This window comes from Camelus bactrianus, chromosome 25 (assembly GCF_048773025.1).
Source record: "Camelus bactrianus isolate YW-2024 breed Bactrian camel chromosome 25, ASM4877302v1, whole genome shotgun sequence".
Classification (NCBI taxonomy): Eukaryota; Metazoa; Chordata; class Mammalia; order Artiodactyla; family Camelidae; genus Camelus; species Camelus bactrianus.
In genome coordinates this window covers 27141326-27164095 of record NC_133563.1, presented here as the reverse complement: position 1 = coordinate 27164095, position 22770 = coordinate 27141326, and the positions used below count along the sequence as shown (strand labels likewise).

At 41.1% G+C, this 22770-nt stretch overlaps 1 long non-coding RNA gene across 9 annotated transcripts in view; it reads left to right on the top strand.

The window, feature by feature from the left end:
* LOC105082937 (uncharacterized) overlaps window positions 1–22770 on the top strand; it is a 75811-nt gene that overhangs the window by 31260 nt on the left and 21781 nt on the right. For 3 of the 9 annotated variants that reach the window (XR_012502265.1, XR_012502264.1, XR_012502263.1), the window contains 2 exons: window positions 16534–17523; window positions 17858–18044. This is a non-coding gene — a long non-coding RNA (uncharacterized LOC105082937). Of the gene's footprint in view, window positions 1–6; window positions 17524–17857; window positions 18045–22770 lie in introns of those variants that run through there. The other 6 variants (XR_012502267.1, XR_012502268.1, XR_012502266.1 and 3 more) reach the window with 5 other exon arrangements.

Sequence of the window (22770 nt, the reverse complement as noted above, 5' to 3'; positions counted from 1 at the left end):
TGAGTTACATGGCTTTTTTGGTTTCCCAGTGCATATAAAATGTATGTTTATACTATACTGCAGTCTCCTGAGTGTGCAATAGCACTGTCTTTAAAAATGTATGTATTTTAAATTAAAAACACTTTATTGCTAAAAACGCTAACAATTATCTGAACCTTCAGTGAATCATAATCTTTTTGCAACTGTACCATCAAAGATCACTGAGCACAGGTCACCATAACAAATAATACAATAATGAAAAAGTTTACAATATTGTGATAATTACTAAAATGTGACACAGATATGAAGTGAGCAAATGCTGTTGGAAAACTGGTGCTAATAGACACAGAGTAGCCACAAACCTTCAATTTGTAAAAAAAATCATAATACCTGGGAAGGGCAATAAAGCAGAGTGCAGTTAAACAAGGTGTGCCCATATACATGAAGTTTAGATGACACCTGCTCTGGGAACCATCCCTGACCCCACTTCTCAGCCTTCTTGAGTCTAAATGGGCTGAAATTTCCCTCTTCCATACTCTCTCCTTTCATTGTACTTACCACACCATTTGGAAAATTCCCCCTTCTTTGCCTGTCTCTGCAGCTAAGCCAGAAACTCCCTGTAAGTTGAGACCATATGTTCTTCATTGCTGTTTCGTGGCAAGGGGTTGCCGTACCGTAGTGACTGGGCAGCAGTTCCTAGAAGGTACACGATAAAGGAACACTCAGTGGACACATGAGAAATCAGTACGTAGGTGAACTTAAATTAACCATGTGTCTTCAAAATTATACAATATGCTGGGATGACACAACACAGCTCAGAACTATATTGTGGAAACAAAACAAGCTCACATAGAGTGATGAGAGAAAGCTGAAGACTCTATGAGGCAGAATATAAAATAGAGTGATTTATTTGTAAATAAATGTGTCTCATCTCACGACACATAATGCACGTTAGGACCCACAACCCAGACATCTCGGGGTCTGGTATGCGTTTATTTCAGGATTGCCTTTCTTCACTCCAAACCAGGAGGGAATTCCTCCTTAGAACCTGATTCCTGAGACGGCATCTGAGCAAGCTGCATACTCAAATCAGTTTCATTCCTTTTTAGTTAACCAACATGAACATCCTCCTGGGTTTCATGACTATGGGATGCGTTGCCCAAAATCAAATCCACATTTACAACGATCTTGGCACCGCGCCATGCCCTGTGCATAAACAAGACTCGATAAATACTTGCTGAATCAGTGACTTGTGGAGTAGCTCCCACTTTGGGGATGACTGTGATTTCCTTAATATGAACCTTGATTTAATTCTCCCTAAATGCATTCTGCTTGCATTACCACTCGTGTTTATTCAGACCATAGTCAAAATAAAACAATAATACTTTATCCTTATCAACCATATTCATAAACATGAGCTGCAGAGTCTGAAACATTTTCTGAAGGAGTATACTCTGAACCTGTAAAGCAGAGCCACGGGTAAATTGCCTTTTAAAGACACTGCATCTCAGGAGAAGACATTCATGAGAATATGAAAGTTCTGAGGTTGAAACTGTCTTAATTCGATTTCCTCCAGAAGCAGATCATGACACAAGGATTTTTTGCAAGTAGATTTGGAATGAGATCCCAGGAAACATCAGTAGGGGGCTGGAGAATGGGGACAGGCAATAAAAAGAAGCCAAAAGAGAATGCCATTGTGGGAGACTAGGTCTCAACCTCTGGGAGATGATGTAGAACATGACTCAGGGATGACTCACCTGAGCAGTAAGAAATCCTGGGTGTTTAATGCACTAATTCCTATTAGTTGAGAACTACTCTGAGGATATTAACTCCCTGGCATTTACAGCCCACCTCATACCAGGTCAAGCACATTACCTTGCCAAAGGGAGCCCTTAAATAGAAAGTGACGGGTTCTTGTACCATGGAGCAGTTTTCTGAACCACTGAGTCCTCAGGAGACATGGGCAGTGTCTCTTACTTACATTATGAATAGTCAAGTTCTAAATTGCAAGATGCATTCATGGAACATAGACTGTTACATTTCAGTTGAATCTAGGCAGTTGCACCTGTAACAGGCTCTCTCAGTTGATACACAGGCAAGAAAGAATTATGAATTTCCTTTGCTTCATTAAATTTCTGCCAAGCGCTATCCAATAACCAGATTTCTAAACTCTTTTCCAGAATTTTCATTTACATCTTTTGTAAATGAGATTAGTTTCCTCAAGCAAATTAAACATGCTTATTCTCTCCTTTAAACTTTTGATTCCATCTACCTTAAGTGCCCTTTAGCATTAGGTCCAGATCTCTTAGAAGCAGACCCTGAGGCAAAGATTCTAATGCAAGGGATGTATTTTGAAGCATATCATAGCCTCTTGTGGAAGCTTAAAGAGAAAGGAGGAAAACTCAAGTCAATTCATTTTGCAATTAATTACTTCTTCTGGGAAGGCTTTGCCTTGTGATTAAAGTATTTATCTCTATGTATTTATTATTTCTGATTGTTTCTGTCTTACATACTCTATTCAGAAGCAAACACTGAATACAAAAATAGAACTAATCCTGACTGTGTGACTCCACGAATGTAATCTACTCTCCACAAGCAGTACTGGGATGAAATAAAATATTTATATGACTGTTAATAAAGGTTAAGATACAGTGAATGCTTGCAGTGAGCCAGCCACTCTGAAAAGCACTTAATACACATCGTCTCATTCAATACTCATTGCAATTCCCAGAGATAGTACTATAATGACCTCTGTTTTATAGATACAGAAATTAAAGCTCAGAGAGGCTGTTTCACTTCCCTTGGATCAGACAGCCAGTAAGTAGAGAGGCTGAGATGATACGGCACAGAGAAGAGTGTCCTGGTTCTTTACTGGGAGGTGGCTAACCAAGCTGTTTTATCAGCCCTGGTCTTGCTAGCCAAGAGAGCAAAAGAAATTCAGAAACTCTCTAAGCTCCAGTTCCTTCCTTTATTGAATAGAACCCCCAGTGCTCACACTGCTTATTCCCATCCATCCACACTCTCATTTTGTCCATCTTAGAGCATTTAACTTGCACCGTTTCATATTTTGTTTATAAGAGTTACAGGTTGCTCTCAAAGAGCAGACAGTATATCCCATTCATCTTCACATCCATAGTTCCCAGACCGCTATTCTATATGCTTTAAATGCATCAACTCATTCACTCCTCACAATACCCTAAAGAATGTTTTATTTTTACCCCTACTTATTACACACTTAGGAGGTTACTGGACCCCAATCACAATTATGTTAATAATGCCAGATGGATCTGAACCTAAGTAGTCTGGCTCCAGAATCCATACTCTTACTTACTATGCTATACAAGAAAGGAATTTAATTTTCTTCCTAAATCCAGGTTGAGTTCCAGGATAGAGTTTTATATACATTTTTCTCTCCCTTTTCCTTGACTCTAACTCTTGTTCTGTGACCTGTATGTACTTTTGTGTAACTGGAGGTGTGATTTTTCACTGCACTCTTAAAAAAAATCCCAGATATTAAATCTCACATACACATTAACATTAACTTATCATTGATAGTTCTTAGGAGCAATACTAAAAGAGCAAAGCCTTCCTCTGATTTTCAAGTTTTACAACCTTAAATGTGAAGGGTAGCAAAATTTGGCCACCCCCAAATATGCCATTTTGGCATAAGGGTTATTTTGAATTGAGAGCAATTGAGATGCAGACACAAAAATGCTCTGTGTCCTCCCTTTATTTGCCTAAGAGCAGGACAAAAATTTACAAAGGTGTCTCCCTTATCCTGTCTACCAGGAAGGACAAAAGTTAATCGCCAGAGAAAGTTCAGTTTATCAGTCTAGTGGTGGCACCTGAGACATGTACAGAACAAACTTTATTCACGCACGTTTATCTATCTTTAGTTTTCCTTACATTTGCTTTTGCACAATTTACTGCCCCTAGAGACCCAAAGTCCTTTTCCTTTGACTTGTCACTTCTCTGAAACTTTATTATTCGCTTGCTAAGCCCAAGTTCTAACCAATCCTTTGAGTTACTCCGCCCTGAGTTTCTCCTATATATATATGAGATAAACATGTTAATAAACTTCTGTTTGTTTTCTTCTTGCTAATCTGTCTTTTGTTGCAGAGCCCTGGCAGAAAACCCAGAAGGGGAAAAAGAAGATGTTTTCCCCTCCTTTCCTATAAATGCAAGGACACACTCTTACACAAGTTCAAGTTCAGGAGAAAGTAAATAATGTTAAAGATACAAGAATAGGAACTACTGCAAATTTTGTCTCTTAGACTCTGAGACGTCTAGGGTAGAAAGTCAACACAAATCTAAGACAGTAATCACAGTGGGCATAAGTTCCCAGATATGCTAATTTCGGCCGAGTAGGACATAGAAAACAGCTATAATACATAGAATCAGAAAAAGAAAATCAACAACGTCCTTCATCTTTAAAAAATAAAAGTACGAAATGATTCAAGAATAAAACTAAGTGAAATATTTTGCTATTTGCAGCAACATGAATGGTGTTGGAGGGCATTATGTTAAGTGAAACAAGTCAGACCGAGAAAGGCAAGTACTGTAGGACATCACTGCTATGTGGGATCTGAAAAATACAACTGGTGAATGTAACAGGAAAGAAGCAGACCACAGATACAGAGAACAACTTAGCAGTCACCAGCGGAAAGAGGGAACAGAGGAGGGGCAGTAGAGGGGTGGGGGACTAAGGTACAAAGCATTAGGTATAAAATACGCTTACAAGGGTATATTGTACAACATGGAGAATAATAGCAAATATTTGATAATAACTATAAATGGAGTATAACCTTTGAAAATTGTGAGTCACTATATTGTACATCTGTAACATATAATATCACACACTAACTATACTTCGACAACAAGAAAGAAAATGGCACTTGAAGCTAAAATAAAATAAAGTTAAATTAAATTTTAAAAACCCTATGATTTCTTTTTTGAAAAAAGGATGCAGTAAAGTATCTGAAGAGAACTGACTGGTCAACTAGGCTTTTGATTGTGAAAACCTTAATGCATAACCAAAGAATGTCGAAAAGAATTTATGATAATCAAAACAAGCCCCCCAAATTGATAGCTTTATAATATTTACCTCTATAAATAAAGGAAAGCAAGCCTAAAATGTAAGCATATTCATTTTTTAAGGTGACTTTTTTCATTTCTGTAAAAATCTGCAATCAGGAAATAAAAAATGAACATACCAGTCAGAGCTGAGTGACAACTTCCTCACGAGTTCTTAACACATCACAGTTCACTGCTACAGGCATAACCGAGGTCATACACACACACATTCTTCTCAGATGTCCAGCAACTGTTTTGGAACCCACTACCAAGAAACATCAGTTTTTGTAACCACAAGTTAGTTAAACAAAAAAGAATAGAGTAGAATAGGATAGAAAGAATAGAATTTAAGCATATAGTTTGAAACTAGAGCAATAATATACAAGGTGAAACTAGATGATAGACAATTGATAGATACATGACAGGTAGGTGGAGAGAGAGAGAGAGATTTCAATAAATGTGGGTTTAAAAATATTTATCACAGTATTTCCTCAGAATGTTTAACTTTGGGAAAGTGACACTCCAAGGCTATCCACAAAACCAAAGCACTTCTGTGATTTTTTGTGAGCCATCTGTGACTAGATGAACACAGAAATTAAGTCTTTAGAAGCATGTATAGCACTCTGATAGATAAATTTCATGCTTTTGGAAGCTAGTAAAAAACAACAAAGAAGTTTAGAGTTTCATTTTATGCCTTTCTATAATTTTCCTAGTAATTCACTTTTATTCTACTTTACAAAACAATCAGGCTGTGATGGATTAGAAATTTAAAAGACAAAACTGTCCCTTTTCCACAGGTAGTTTGAGAAGCATGTCATAAAATTATATTTGGTCAGAAAGATGCTGTGGATTCTTCCCCTCTCTGGGGTTGCACAAATCCACACATTCAATTAGGCTATCATTTTACCTTTCCAGGAATTGTCATTGTTCACTGTCACAATAAGAAAAATTAGAGGAGGTGGGTGAGCTGAGAGAAAGGGAAAGACCATCTTTCCGCTTAGCAGCTGCGAGCTAGAACGATAAACGAGGTATAAATGCAGGAATCCTACAGCCAGTGCTAGGTCAGTAGTTCCCTCGTTTATACCAACTGTCCTGAAGTTATTTTTCTTATATTTCCACATAATTCTTCCAAACTTTACTCTAGACCCCATGCAGTCACTCACAGACACCACAGGATAACCTCTCCCTTTGACTTCAAGGCTCTAGGGCAGTGAAAGTGTGGGGACCCTTTTATGCTTTGGGGAGTTAAAGTGCCACCTGTGATTTGCATCACCTCCCCCACCCCCTGCTTTGGTGTCATTTATCATATGGATGCGATTTGTTGTCCAGGTAGGGCCAAGCGGACCCCCAGTGGAATATGTGTACACTGGTGTATACTGGAGGTGCTCCAGACTGTAAAGGGCTAAGATCTTTCTGCAGAAACAGACCTGTAAGCCTCAAGCTTACACCACGCATTTATCTTGCTTAGCTCTAAACCACAGAAGTACAAAAGGTACTTTCTCAGATTTGTTTGTTTCTGTCACGTTTTCTGAAAAGAGGAAAAGACTAACTTCCAAATTCACTTCTCAGAAAACTGAAAACAGTTAATTGACCTTAGGGAGCATCTGCCGGGCCCCCACACCACATTCTTGTTTCTCGGTCCCCTTGTCTTATGACCCCATCCCAGGACTCAAGCACTTATAAGATATAAAGCCTCTGCCTATTGCCAGATGTGGGGGCCATTGCACTTTTAGACTGATCCTTCTACTAGTAGAAAATAAAGATGTTTTGTGGGTTTTTTTTTTTTCACCTCTATATCCTTCAAGAAGAGATTTTTGTCAGAATATGGTCCATCTTGCTGTCGGTCAGTTCTTCCTCCAGAATTTCTTTCTGTCCACCCTGTGAGCTGAAATGTACATGCTAATGTCCAGTTTAATGCTTCAGGTTACATATTTTGTAAAGGAACTCAGAATGGAAGGGATACTAATGTGTCCTCCAGACGTTAGATTAAACAGCTGGAAGAGAGTTTAAATAATCATTGACCGAGCCCCACTTTCCATTGATCTATAGCCCACATGTCCATGAGGACACCTGGGCGTTCCTGAGGACACCTGTAGTCAGTTTTGTCAAAACTGGCATCATCTTCTAACAGAGGTTTAGGCCTGAAGGCTGCCTGTATTCCTGTTTCCCAGAGAGCAGAAGAGTCAGCTAATTTAGAAACAAACAAACAAACAAACAAACAAAAAAAAAAAAAAAAAAAAAAAAGGAAGAAGAAGAAGGGCAAATAGAAAGTTCTGAAAGCTCATGTTAATATTTTACAATACAAGGAAAATTAGATGAGCTACAGTTATCTTTAAAATTAGTTTAAAAGGGAAAAAAAGAGTTTAAAAGCATCTGTTACACATAATAGTTGCCTGAAAAGAGAACTCCGGCACTAGCAACCATACACATGTAGGATAAAAGAAAAAAAATCGAAAATGTGTCTGATATACTATTTATTATGAATATCCTAGTGGTTTCCAGTAAAAGGGTCTCATCTAAATTTCAAAATAAAATACGACAAATTGTAGCGTACAAAGATAGGCTTAATATAACAAAATGAAAACACGCATTCAAAGTAAAGGCAATAGGGACAAAAGAGTAATTAACCAGCAGAAATGTAGTTATCAATGCTGCTACTCTGACTACGGGAATAGGAACACAACAGACTACCTCCAAGTATGTATTAAATAGATGAATAGTTAAAATCCATCAAGGGAGAAAAGATGGCAGCATAATATCATGAATAAAACAATGAAAAATAAAATAAAATTGATTTCTGCTAATATGATAGCAATATTACTAGTGCTTTGGAAAAATTCATAAAATTGATCTATTTGGATTCAGCCAATTTATCAAAACCAGAAAATATAACAATTAATAAAACTTGGAATAAGAAATGAGAAATCTAGCAACTTACTTGTACCTGTATAATATCTACTATTTTTATGTGTCTACAGTGATGTAAATCAGTGTCTGGCTCCCCTGGTGGATTGAGACCTTTGTGGGGATGGTTGCTGGGTTATCTCCAGGTTTTGGTTACCTACATAATAAATACCCAGTAAATGTTTTTTAATAGACAAGAATGTGAAGAAAAAGAGATTTTAAAGTTACAGGACAAGATCAAGAGATTGAAAACTATATAAAAGTTTAACAGTGACTTAAAAAATAAAAGCACCTAAATTGGACATATTTACTGGACATTTTTCCAGGCACCTAAAAAAGGGAGACAAGAAATCAGAATAAACTTTTATTTTTTGGGAGATAATGTATGTTAGGCACTGTGCTCAGAAGACACTGAAAATATCAATGCTTGTGATTGATGATGTGATTGTGTAACTAGAAAATACGAGAAAAATCAATCCTAAAACAAATTAAGCTCTTCTTTTGTTGTAGGAGATCAGAAAACCCCAAGCACTGCAAGTAAATTCATAAGTACTGGTGATAACTAGAATGTGAAACGAATGCAGTTTGCTCCTGGCAGCAAAAACTGCGTACTTATGAGTTAATGGATTAAGAAATAGATGTTCGTCGAAACACACACACACACACACACACACACACACACACACACACACACACACACACCCCACCCTAAATGTACAAGAACACGTACATCAGTGAAGAGGGAAAGCCTCCATAAAGTTAAAAAGACTTGAGAATATCTGTATTATCCTGAGCAGCAATCCATTTCGGTGATACCATTTCTGAGCCCCACCATCCCCCAACCACACTCCACGCTAACTTCCACCACCAGATTGATTATCCTAAAATGGGTATTTTTGACGCATCCAATGGTCCAAAACTTCCTCACCCACCAGGCCCCTAAAAAAGTCAAAATCCAGAGTCATGTATGCTACCTCCACCTATTCTTGATGTATTTCCACTTACTTCTTAAAATTCATAGTAATTGGATTTTTATTGCTATTTATTTATTTATTTATTTATTTAATTTATTGTAGTAAGAGCATTTCACATGGGATCTACCCTTTCAACAATTTTTAAGTGTACAGTGCAGTACTGTTAACTGTAGGCACGGTGCTCTACAACAGATCTTCAGAATTTACTCGTCTTGAGTTACCAAAACTTTATGCCCTTTGAGTGGCAACTCCCCACTAACGGCTTCCCCAGCCCCTGGCAACCACCATTCTATTCTCTGCTCCTGTAAGTTCGACTGTTTTAAATTTCTCATATAAGTGGAATCATACAACATCTGTCCTTCAGTGACTGGCTTATTTCACTTAGAATAATGTCCTCCAGTTTCATCCATGTTGCTGCATTTACTTCTTACATTTATTTTTTGATTTTTCCAAAGTTACCTAATTTTTTTAATGCCTGTGCCACATGCTCCCCATCCCTGCATTTTTAAAAATTTGTGTGCCTTTCACACAAATCCAGATTTTTCCAATTTAGGCAATCTATCCTTTCAACATACAGCATTTAGTCTTACAGTATATGCTGTCATTTACTGAAACCTTACACTCCATGTGACATTTCTTGTACTGCAATTTAACCATCTGTGTGTTTCTGCCTAATGTTTTCAATTAAGTTAAACATGTGTCCTTTACAACATCTATATCCTTATCGTATTTAGCAGAATGTCTTACAGTAATTATGCTGTAAATACTGTTTAACCAGCTGGAATGGCTGTGAACGCCTTAAGGAAACATTTAATTTAGTAACCCCAAGCCCTAGGAAGTATCTGACATAGTAAATGCTCAGAAAATGTTGAGTTGTGTATGGGGAGAACCAGAGAGAAAGGAGAATGCAATGATTTGGCTGAGAACACACTGCTGCATACAGAGGCCAATTCTTAGCTCTCTTCTTATTTGCCCTATTAGCAGCTTTTGACCCAGCTGGTAACTCCTTCCTACTGGGAATGCATCCTTCACTGGGCTTCTAGGACATTCCCTGTCTTGGTTTTCCTACTACTTCACTATTTCTTCTCAGGCGATTTTGCTGTCTCATTGTCTTCTCCCCACCTCTTTACCATGAAATGCCTCAAGGATCAGTCCCTGGTCCCCTTCTTTTCTGTTCTCTTCTAACACTCACTCCCTAGGTGATGTCATTAATTCATGGCTTTTAAAAAATGTGCTGATAACTCCCATATATACATACACCTCCAGTCCTGACACCTTCACGAACTCACACCTATAATGACCAGTGCCTACTTGGTATTTCCACTGGGACATCCAATAAGCGTTTCAATTTAATATATCCAGAGCTGAACTCTGAATCTTTCTCCTTGAGCCTGATCCTCCAGCAAAAGTCCTCATCTCAGTTAAGAAACATCATTCTTCCTAAATCCCAGGCATTCCTGACTATCTCATTCTCTCACATCTCCATCCATCAGGAAACACTCTTGTGCTCTATCTCCAAAATATGTAGAGATGCCAACAACTTCTCTCCTCCCACTCCTCTGCCAACCTGATCTGACTGTTACAATGCTATCTGCAACAGACTGCCCATACAGCAGCCAGAGAGATCCCTTTAGAATGTAAGTCAGATCATGTCACTTCTTTTTCACAATCCTGCAACAGCTCTCCTCTTCACTCAGAGCAAAACCCGAAGTCTTTATGAAGAAGTATACAACTGGACTTCTCATGTTCCTCTCTGACCTCATCTCCTACTAATTTTTCTCTGCTCACTCCCTTCTAGCTACAATGCCCTACTTATTCAGTACTCTATTGCTCCATAACAAACTATCCCAAAATTAAGTGGCTTAAAACAATTTGTTGTTAGCCCTGTGGTTCTGTAGGTTGTACTTCTTTGAATTCAGCTGGGCATTCTCGCTTAAGGTTTCTTGTATGGTTTGCAGTTCAGTGTCAGCTGGGTCTGAAGGCTTAATGAGCTGGAGGTCCCAGATGTCTCACTCTTGTGGGCTGACAGTTGATGCTAGGGGCTTTGGACCAGAGCACCTCCATGTGGTCTCTCCATGTGCCTTGGACTTCTTTTGGCATGACAGCTAGGGGTGGCAGGGTTCTGAGAGTCAGTGTCCCAAGAGCCAGTGTTATAGAGGTAGGATGTAGAAGTTTCCAGGCCAGCTAAGAACCACACCTGGAACTCTCACAGTGACCCTTAAGCCATATTCTGTTGGTTTAAGCAGTCACAGAGCCTTGTAGGATTTAAGGACACGGAGAAATAAACTCTACCTGTTTAAGGGAGTGTCTGCAGTGCCTAACTGTGAAGGAGCACGTTGGATGGGAGATATTATTGGGGCAGTCTTTGGAAAATACAATCTGTTGAGCTGTTGTTCAGACACAGCGTCTGTACTCTGACCTTGGTGCTCTGCAGTAGCCTTTCCTTCTGCCAGGAATGCTTTTCTCCCAGTATCCGCATGCTTTGCCCCCTCATTGCTTTCAAGTCTTTGCTTCCTCACTTACTTCAGCTCTGCTAATACACCACCTTCTCGATGAGCCCCTCTGTGACCACCCTATTTAACATTATACATCATCACCCTCTGTTATGACCGAGTGCTCACAGTGACCCATGACACACCCATGGCACTGTGGCTTGACCAAATTTTAGTCAGCCCCCCTTTTCTCCCCACAGACCCTACAACTTCAGCTTGCCCTCAAGTGTAAACAGGCACTAAACCGCTAGGCACAGAGTGTCTCCTCCTTAACAACACACTGAGTATCTGCTAACCACACAGAAAAACATTTCCTCATTAAAAAGCCCCAAAGATGCCACCTGTTCACCCCACCCTATCCACCCACTTGCCCTGCTTTCCCACAAATTTCCTGCTAGTTCCTCCCAACCCTCCATAAAAGAAAAGCCTTTTTTGGTTTAATTTTGAGATATTTGCAGATTTCTGGGACCAAAGCATTCTCCCTATTGGAAGAGTTGTTTTAAATAAAGTCTCTCTCATATCTAAGTCCATATTTATTTTGATTTGACACTTAGCTCTCCTAATCCTTTTACCAAAATCATTTTTTTCATATCACTTATTACCTTCAGACACCCTGTATATTTTATCTATTTATAATGTTTCTTGTCTGTCTCCCTTCATTTGAATATAGACTACATGACAGTAGGATGTTTTTCTGTTTTGTCTATTAAATTCCAGTTACCCAGTACAAACACTGTAGGTGCTCAAAAAGCATTTGTCAGTTTAATGCATAAACCATCATCTGTGGTGTAATGAAAGCAAGCTCATCTAACACACAGAGAATAAAGAAATTTTTGCTACTGATCTGGGACCTCATTTTCCACTGCAGATAACTGAGTCTCTGACGGGTTCCTTGAGCCAGCTTCTCACTTCAATCACGTGGTTCCCATCAAATGCTATAGCGCTCTGTCATATTGTTCTCAGTCCTTCCTGACTCCTTTCCCTCTCTGCTCATGAACTTAGAGACTGCAGCCTGCTTATTTGTGAAATGTTTTCCCCGATGCTGCTAGACCACTAGATTTTCCATCATCTTCTCTTAGCACACCCCTTGTTAACCTATGTTGAACTTATATCCTATCTAATCTGAGCCATTTGTCAGAACTTCCCTGTAGTCTGCCACATGTTCTCAGACGCCACACTGCCATCTGGTCTGGACCATCTTCTTTCCTCTGTGGCTGATCTGTCCACCCCAAGCTTGCCCTGTTCTCAGTGGGCAAGGTGCACTACCACCTAGTCTTCCACATCCGACTTCAGCAAACTGAGTCCCTTGTAGACACATCTTAAGGCAGAAGAAAAAGAAACCTGTCTCTTCTTCATGATCATGCATGGGTAATATTTATGGGGAGTGGATTTTTGTCAAAAAAGACCTAAGGGTGCAGTGATTTTATATTCCAAATTACTCCTCCACTCCTAAGGATCAAGGCAGAGAGAGGAAGAGAGGGGGAGAGTCAAACATCTTACCGTCATGGTGAGTTTCAGTCTGTGACCACATAATTCACCTTGTTATTCACTGCTGCTCCTTTAAACAGAAAGTACCAGAGCCCTATTGAAATGAATGAGACACCAATGCCTCAGAATTTCCCCCAAGCATCGCTAATAAAGGGGCAATCTTCAAATTTATTCAAACTGCACATATTGCTTAAATTTGCAAAACTGAACTGGAAATCAGTTGAAGAAAATTTATGGGATTTTTGGCCCAGGAGGGAAAGCACGAAAGCTAGGACATGGGGGAAACCTTCCATAATGTTGAAAAATAAGAGTTTTGTTTTCAACCCTTCTTTTAAAAGTAGGAAATGCCTCACATGATCTTTGGTATCATCCCTGTCTTGTTCTCTGATGTTAGATCTTCAAGTGAGGCAGAGGGTGAAAGAAAAGGCCCTGGAATCCAGGTTGACAGCCTTGGGTTCTGCCTTCTCCCACTCAACATCCAGGTCTCATCTATGATATGTAAATAATCATATATATATATATATACATATATATGCCCCATGGGTGATAATGTGAATTAAGCAAGAGGATAATCTGAAAATATTTTTAATAATAAATGTATAACCAACTGCAATTTGGAATGTAAAAAGTGGTATAAATGGAAAGAGGTTTGTATTGGATAATTAATATTTATGAATGCCATTTCCCCCAAATTAATACATAAATTAAATATATTTGCAGAATGAATCCAAAATTTAAGTAGAATATTAATGTATGTGGATGACTGAGATATGAGATATATCTGGGGGAAAAAAGGAAGAAGAAGGGTTGGTTGTCCTATCTAATAAAAAACGTATTATTAAGCTAAAACAGTATCTCTTAACTGGGGGCAGTTTTTGCCCCCAAGAGGCTATCTGATAATGCCTTTGAGACATTTTGGCCTGTTACCACTGAGTTGGGATGAAGGTGGGGAATGTGCTGCTGACATCCAGGGGGTAAAAGAACAAGAATGCTGCTCAACAGCCTTGATGCACAAGACTTCTCTCAATAACAAAGAATTCTCCAGCCCAGTATGCCAACAGTGCTGAGGTTAAGAACCCGGACTTAAAGTATTAAAACTGTGGTGCAGGTATTGGGGCTAACAGACAAATGCTGGAGCAGACTGGAAAGTCCAAGTCCAGTCTCAAGTGTACATAAAGGTGTTAACATCCAAAAAAAAATGTCCCACCAGTGCAGTGAAGTATTCAGTAGTATTCATGGATCCATTGATGGATTGCAAAGAATAGAGTTAGAATCTCATTTCATTCAAGAAAAGTTTCAAAAAAAAATTTTTTAAATAAAAGTAGCTAAAGAAAAATATGAAATGAATAGTTATTTAACATTGGGATGGAGAAGCTCTTTCTGGCAATAACATTTATTCTGTCCATCATTTAAGATCCAGTGTGTTTCAGTTCCTGGACCACGTCCCTGGGAAGTGGGAAGTGGGAGGGTAAACCTTTCTATTGCCCAGCAAACAAAGTAAGCTTCAGCTCTGGGGAGGCCGGCTTATGCCTTGCAGATAAGCAAGAGGCCTGATTAAACAGGGTTTTGTAAAAGGAGCTTAAGTTTCATTTCTCAGTCTGTGCTTTCAAACAAGGATAAAGAGTGTTCCCAGAGAGATACGGAGGCTGAAGCAGTAAGTCCAGCTCTAGTGTGTAGCTTCTGTGTGGAGAACACAACATCCGGAAGTGTGCACGGTTCTCCCCCTACTCACAACTGCAGGGCTGCCTTTTGGTCTTTCTACCTGGTTTATTTACCCCCCCCCCTTGAAAACCATATAGACAGGCTCACCTTGATGATGAAAACAAAATCAACTGCCTCAGTGTCATTTTCCAAGAAAAAGAGGGGTGTATAATATATGAGAAAGTAAAAGGATACAATTAGAACGTGATCCCTACAGCTAAAAACAGGGACAGCTTTTCTTTAATTCTTCTTTAAATTTCCCACGTACTTTCCCTGCGGACCTCGCTGGAGGAAAGATGCTCAGGTCTGGCCTCAAAGAAATAGCATACAGAACTGTATTTGCAACTATTTCGTTCCAAGGGGCCGTGTACAATTCAGTTATAGTTGTGTTTGTGTTTAGATGCTCTTCCTGGTCTGTTGTTCCTCATTCACTTAGGACCTGGGCATAGAGAGCTGTGCTGGCCTGAAACTTCTTTCAGAAATAGAATATGGAGCCAGTGCCATTACTGGCTGCATCACTAATGAGGAGGCAACAACAGAAGTGGAAGATGGGGCTGTAGAAAGCAGATACGTTTCTCAGTTGGGAAGATGAGAGCGGAGCACAGGGATGGTGGACTATACGTTCAGTAAGAAGACAGAGTATTAGATTAGACAGCTCTGCCTACCACTATTCAAAAAACCCAAAGAGCCTTCCAAACCTTTACGTATACACACAATCATGGGGTTTAAGCATCAAGATATTTTAAGACTATGATAAGTATCTAGACGTTGGAAAACTTTCCTTGACAACACAGTCCTTCTGGAAAAAGATTTCTCAGCTCACTCCAATCCTCAGTGCCTTCTATGAATCATCCATATTACCTGCCCAATCATTTGTTTTTCACAAAATTTCCAAACTAGACTTTGTTTCAAACCTCTATGCCTTTAATGAACCCTGATAAAAACTAGTTCTGTTTTTTAATTTCCCTGGCAGCTCATCTTACCAAGGCATTTCACTAATATTTCTTTTTTCTTTATTATCAGCCGAGGAGTCCACTGAGAGGTGAGAAAGGGGAGAGTTAATGGGCACAAAAACTAACATTGGAACTTGCAGCTCCAGGCGGCACAGTGGAGCTGAACTGTGTTTATCCACGCTGGGAAAGTCACCTTCCTCAAGCGCTCTCACCTCCCCAGCACTGCTCCTTCTGGTTGATTGAACCTGTTGAACTAAATTTTCCTGGGACAGAATTGAGTATAATTGACACTATCAGACTGTTTTCTCCCCAGGGGAGAAATTTCAATGGAAATCACATAGAAATTAAAATAGAATTTGAAATGGAAATTTGAATTTTGAAATTAAAGGAAATTTCCTTTTCAATGGAAATCACAGAATTAAAAAAAAAAAAACAAACAATATTGTCCTAATCCAAGTAGATGCAACAAATGGTCATATTTTTTAGCAACTCAGGTCAGAGGGAGGCAGAAGAAGCCAGACCTATTAGAGAAATGGTAGGAGACTTGGGGAAAAAGTAGTTATAGGGGCTGGCATCTGAAAACATATAACATGATCTATTTCCTAAATAAAATAATAGTAAGTACCTATATAGCATGAACTACATGTCAGGAACTGTTCTAAACACTTTGTGAAATAAATATTAAATTCTTTAATCTTCACAACAACCCTCCCACATAAGTAGTAGTATCGCCCCCATTTTACAGATGGCAAAACTGAGTCAAAGAAACTCACTGAAATTCACAGAGTTAATAAGGGGTGGGGTCAGGCTTTAGGTGCAGGCTGGCTGGTTCCAAAGCTCATGATTTGACCCCCACCACACACACACACACACACACACACACACACACACACACCACAAAGAATTGCTTTTACTATGGACATGAGCTCCTGATTAGTTAGGCAGACCAGCCCTTGAATTCTCTTCCAGGAGTTGAAACCTTGCAAAAAAATAATGACGCTCAGTGAAGCTCAAGCCTTGCAAACAGTTATGTGTAATGTAAGTACCAGTTATTCCCATCCCTTCCTTCCTCCGTGTATTTGTTAGTTATCTGAGCCATTAAGGAATGCATAGATACAAACTAGGTTAGCACTCTGAAGGAATGGAAGGGGGAAGTGCATCATAAATATTTATTTAGCATCTATCTACTAAATGCTAGTTTCATAGATTAGAGACAGAATAGGATTTAGAGAATATCTACCTAGTAGGTATCTGCGACTAGAAGACGTCTAAGTTCTGTGCCAGCCATGCTATATTGTCCCGGCTCTTTCAGAGCTCACAATCTAAAAGGAGGAATGAACACCAATCAACAGAGCCTTTAGAGATGGTACAGCCTCAAAGCGGGTAAGGCACTCGGAAGGAGAGAAAGATGGGTTCAGGTGAGTGGTTCACACGAGGAAGCTGAGCCGGTCCTGCAGCAGGAGTAGCCCGCCTTGAGAAGGAGACGCTCGGGCCGAGAGGCAGAGGATGAAAAGGCTTTATTCAGGTGACACAAGAGCGATGAGGAGAAAGTTCTAGGCAGAAGCAGCAGCACTTGCAAAGACAAGAGGCAGCATACTCGGAAGCTGCCGGATGTGCCCAGCCCCAAGGCAGGGAGCAGGGAGAGGGTGACGGGAGGCTGCGGCAGGAGGCGGAGGCACGCGGTACAGCGTCTGAGAGCATCGTGCTCTTTGAGCACAGGCGCTAGGAAGCCGCTGAAGGACATTCACAGAGCAGAGGCAGGAAACAAGGAGCACCCGATGCACCCAGTGAGGGAGTAAACAAATAACAGAACCCAGATCCTTCCTCCCCAGCTCCAGCCCCACTGCATTCACACCAGCAGACTAAATTCAGCCAGCAGAGGCCCTCACCAAGCCACCCAGACCAGGAACCTCGCTGCCGGCAGGGACTCAGACACCACCCAGTGGCACCACCCACGAGGTAAGCACTAACTGGCCCTCTCTGAGGCCCAGGCAGCCTCTAATCTGCGTGAAACCAGATGTCTGGACTCAGCCGAGGCTTTGTAGTCGGGTCACCTCCAGCAAGTTACACCATCTCCATGAGCCTCTGTTTATGCCACTGTTTATGTTATTACGGGAGGGAACTGTGGCGTCAGTGGATGCTAAGATAACAGAGATGATGTTTCCAGCAACACCCACCCTTTGGTATATGCCCCAAAGTGACAATTTAATCTGAACTCAGCCATTCATTTTGAGTGATACCTTTCTCCCCCACCATGTGGAATGGTTATTATTTCCCCCACTCCATCTTACAGGTGATGAGCCATCCAAAACCCAGACTAGCCGGCCAGTTGCCAGCAAGCCGTGGAACCGTGCTCAAGCCCAGTTCATGCCGCTTGCAAACCAAGTGCCCTGCCAGCCTGTTCTCACTTTAGTTAGAAGGAACCGTGGGAATCGTCTGTTTCTGTTGGAGGCACACAGATCCTGAGGATACCCAGGCAGGTAAGAGTATTTTTTAAAAAAGGTGGGGAGAGAGGTGGTTAGAGTTCAGCTCTGCCTTTTCCCACAGACAGGGTCAGAGAGGGGGACAGAGTGGATGCCTGGACCAGCCCTGCCACAGAAAGAAGCCTCATGGGGGTTTCATTTATTTGTACTTTAAAAGAAAATCCATATATCCATACATCCATTGGGGAAAACGGAATTTCCCCTTCTAGCCTTCCTGAGTTCTTGTGGCTGGACCAGTAATAAAACTGACACAATACGGATGAGCAGGAGAAAAAGCAACAAACTTTAGTTCATATGCGTGGCGCTTCCATAGAAATGGACCTAAGACGTGGTCAAAGCAGGCAGCTTTTATCATTTTTAGACAAAGAAACAGTAAGTCTGTGAGGAACTGACAGAACAAAGAAACTTAGGTTTTGGGTGCTGGATTAGGGAAGACTCTAAACAGAGTTTGGGCTTGGGGGAGTAAATTAAAGAAGGGACGAGGCTTGTTTATACAGGCTGCTCGGCTCTGGATTCTGTCTCTGCCGATAAGGGTGTCCTCCTTCCTCCAGATACAGGGAGTGCACCTGTCATGTGAGAGGTGTATTTCCTGCCTTTCAGGGAGACAGAGGAGGGTCAGAGTTTCCTTCTCACATCGGCTGTTTCTCAAGCAACTTCCATTCAAAGTAATCAACACGCCACTGTGGCCTATTTGGGGGTGACCTTGAGCCCCAACACATCCATCCACCCAACTACTGGGGATTGGGTGCTTTCTCTGTGCCATGAGGCCTTCTACGCACTCTCCCTACTCACTCTCCTTTCATCTTCACACCGACGATACGAAGCTTGGGTGCTGCCCCTAGTCTAAGATGACCCAGAGGGGAAGAGGCAGAGTGAGAAGACCTTCCAGGTGTCTCCAAAGCCAGGGCTTTCCTAACCGTCATATTATATTGTCCTCCCAGCTGGTACACAGCTAAAATAAAAGTCAGACTACGAGAAGGATAGAAAGTAAAAACAGATCCAGGAGAGAAGGTGCACTGAGACAGGGGATCCTGCAAGGCTCTGGAGAAGGCATGAGTTGGCCTTCGGAGTGCCCAGACTCACTGCCAGAGAGAAAGCTCAGCAGTTCTGTTCTTGCGAGAGAGTGGAAGGAGCCCCAGCTCCAGAGTCTGGCAGACTTGGGTTTAATCCTGTCTTCATCTATTACCAGCTGTGTGACACTGGACACCTTACTTAACCTCTCTGAACCTTCATTTTGTCAATGGGAAAAACCTCATTGACTTGTTATAAAGCTTACATTGCATCTAGTCCAATACTGGAAGACACAGTAGACATTTAACAAATGATGCTTGATCTAAGCCAACTCAAATATCTAGGTTGTAGTAAGAAAATGGAGCAAAGTTAATTAATCAGCATCTCTAGTCCATGCCTTAGAGAAGGTGAAGCCAAAGAAGGACTTTGCTCTTGTCCCAGTATCTCATATGACACTATTGGTCCCAAAACTCATACATTTGCACATGCACACATGTTAACCACACACACACACATGCCTTCACACATGCAGACACCCAGGTATGAGCCACAGACGCACAGGGAGGACATGCCTAAGGGCTCAAGCACTATAAAAAGCTTTCCTACATAAAGTTCAGTTTTCTTAATTAAAACCTCTAAAAAACCCTCAGTTGACAATATCACCACCCAAAGCCATATTTACGTTAATTATTTAAGTTACAGTGAATAATAAACAATGCCCAGGCTTCCCATAAAATTTCCAAAAATTAAACCAGGGAAATGGGCAATAAATGTCACTTGAAATGGTCCTGATGCCAGTTAATTGCACGACAACTGTAAAATAATGGGGCATGAGGTGCTTCGACAATGCCTAATTAGTAACAATATGAACATTTTCTTGGGGAAAATGGCAATTACACGGTGCAGACACTTAGCAGTCATCATCAAAGGCCCTTTACCAATATTAGCTCATTAATCTTCCCCACAACACCCCAGGAGGAGGCAGCGCTGGGCCTCATGGAGAGAGAAACAATGGCCCAGAAATGAAATGGCAAATCCTCTTTCTGCTCAGCATCTCTAAAGGACAGTTTGAAGATCTCAACCTAAAAGCATCCAGGAGGGATCCCCAGGCAAGGGGAGAGGGACTTTTTCCTTAATTTTCCTTAATGAGTGGCTGGCTTGCCGGGTGACGTCCAGGTTAGTGCGGTGAGTTCGGGGCTTCCTCCTGGTCCCCTGCCGAGTCTCACATCCTGGCTGCTCCTGAGAACGTCCCCCTCTGAACTGCGGTCTCAGGCAGACGTGTTACACTCCTGCACATGTCAGCCCTGTCCCTTTGTCCCAGCAGGAAGGCATTTGATCTCAAAAGGAGGAAGGGAGAGAGAGCTATGCCTCCTTCCATAAGGCCACACTTGCTTTATGAGAACACGGTACACAACTTTTGGTTTCAACCCAACTACAAGGTCTAGAATTATTTTTGGAATATGACTGGTTTTGATTAGGTGAAAATATGAAAAAAGGACCGAATTACATCCCGTATGCACGAATTTAATCCCCATTAAAAATCTGTGAATAACAATTAGATGACGGGGAAGAAGAAAGGGGAGAATGAAGAGGCACAGAAAGAGGGAGGACGGAAGAGAAAAGAAGACAGGAGGCTGAGGATTGGGGAGGAGAGGCAACAGCAGCATGAGTCAGGCATGGAATCCAGTGCTTACCGGGTGTTAGCCTTTAACCTTTACAGCAACACTACGAAGTAGACATCATTATCATCCCCACTTTACAGAAGATGAAACTAAGGTATGGAGGGGTTAAGTGTCTCCAAGATCCCATAGCCAGTAAAATGGTGAACCAGCCCTGCAATCATCTCTACCTGATGCTGAATTCTCAGTTTTTTCTACTATCACTACCTTTATGATGAGTTTCTTTGCCACCTTCTAAGCTGCCTCTAAACCTTTACCTACGCGGTGGCCAGTGGGCAAACAGGAAGGACATTTTGAAATACTACTATCCTAACAAAGCATTTGATGAGTTGAGATCAAGTTCGAGGTCAAACCAACTACAGTTTTCTTAGAACAACACATACACTTCATGGAAGGGGATCTATTATTTTTCCTTCCAGTATCACAAAAGAAGAAATAAGACCACACAATCTTGAGAGGATAAGCTTTAGGGTTTGATAAACCTAGATGCAAAAATTCTGCACCCTGTGCCTTGACTATGCGATGAGCACAATATTAGTACCTACATTACGAGGCTGCTAAGAGGATTAAGTGAGCAGATACTTAGTGTCTGGCGTGTTGAAAGCACTCAATAATTATCAGCCAAGTTTTAAACACATACGGCCCTATTAATGGTTGTTAATGATCACTCCCTCACTCAAGGTCTAGTGCTCTGATGAACTGTGCTGGCTTTGACGTCCTACAACCTAAATTTCAATCCTGCGCCATCTAATTACTCTCTCTGGAACCATGGGAGAGCGATTTAACCTCTATGTGCCTTAGTTTCTTCATTTGTAAAAACAGTGTGGTGAGCACATCTGCTTGATCTTTTTAATGGATTTGTCTGTAGGGTTTGAATGAGACAATGCGTGTAAGGTATCAGGCCTGGCACCTGGACAATCAAAAGGAGCTTGAGAAATAATAGCTAGTGACATTTATTCCAAGTAGGCATACTTAGTACACAAAAGGAATTCAGTCCATGTGCAAATCCTAAAATCAACAAAATTAATTTGATATTCACTCAACAAACATGTATTGCACACTACTCTATAGAAGGCAGTGTCTTATGCTCTGGAGACTCAGACGTAAATAAAACACATAGTCCCTGCTCTCAGCCGATGCAATAGTATGGACAGTGCCTTCGGGTACAGACAATAGAGTGAGGATCCTTAGATACGTGTGGACTGGGAGACTTTTCTTATCTGGGTCATGTTGAATGAAGCAACAAAGTATATTGCAGTTCTTGAAGTCTCAGGAAAATACATGTTATCCAACTTCCTACCCAGTGTAAGGATTCATTTAATCTAAATTCTCACCTCAATGCTGAACAAATGATGAACCCTCTTCCATGAAGTGACAACCTGTCTTTAAACATCTCTACAAACCGTTAAGTTTTGTGAAGCGGCTGCTTCCATTGTTCAATAGCTTTAAAGTTCTCCCACCTAGTGATGACACTGAAACCCGGTCCCCTTGAAATGTCCATCCCACCTCGGGTCACTGTCCTTTCTCTGGAACTGGGCAGGGTAAGTGTAACCCCATTCCCACTCAATAGGTCTTCCCCACACGTCCACTCGTACTTCTGAGTCTCTGGTCCCTTAAGTGAAACTTGCAAACATACTGCGATGGAAGTCCAAGGGAGGAGCATCTTTTCTCAGTGGGGAGCTTCCAGATGGCAGGAGCCGTGACTAGGACTGCACCCTGGTACTCAGCACCCCACAGCTCTTAGTCCCAGCACCTCCTTTCCCTGAGGGTCTATATCAGTCCTGCCCATACTTGTGAACTGGGGCAACTCTCCCAGAGTCCTCACTCTTTAGTCCTAACCGGTGGCCTAACTTGTGCTCGTATGTTCACTTAACAGTCAAACACAGTAGAGTGTTCTATGTGCCTAGAAGTGTGGGCAGTGGATTATCTGTCCACTTCACATTCATGGCTAATTTTTGACATCAGTGAACTGTCTTCCCTCACCTAAGAGGGTGAAGGTCAATGATATAGACACTACGATAAGCATAATTAGA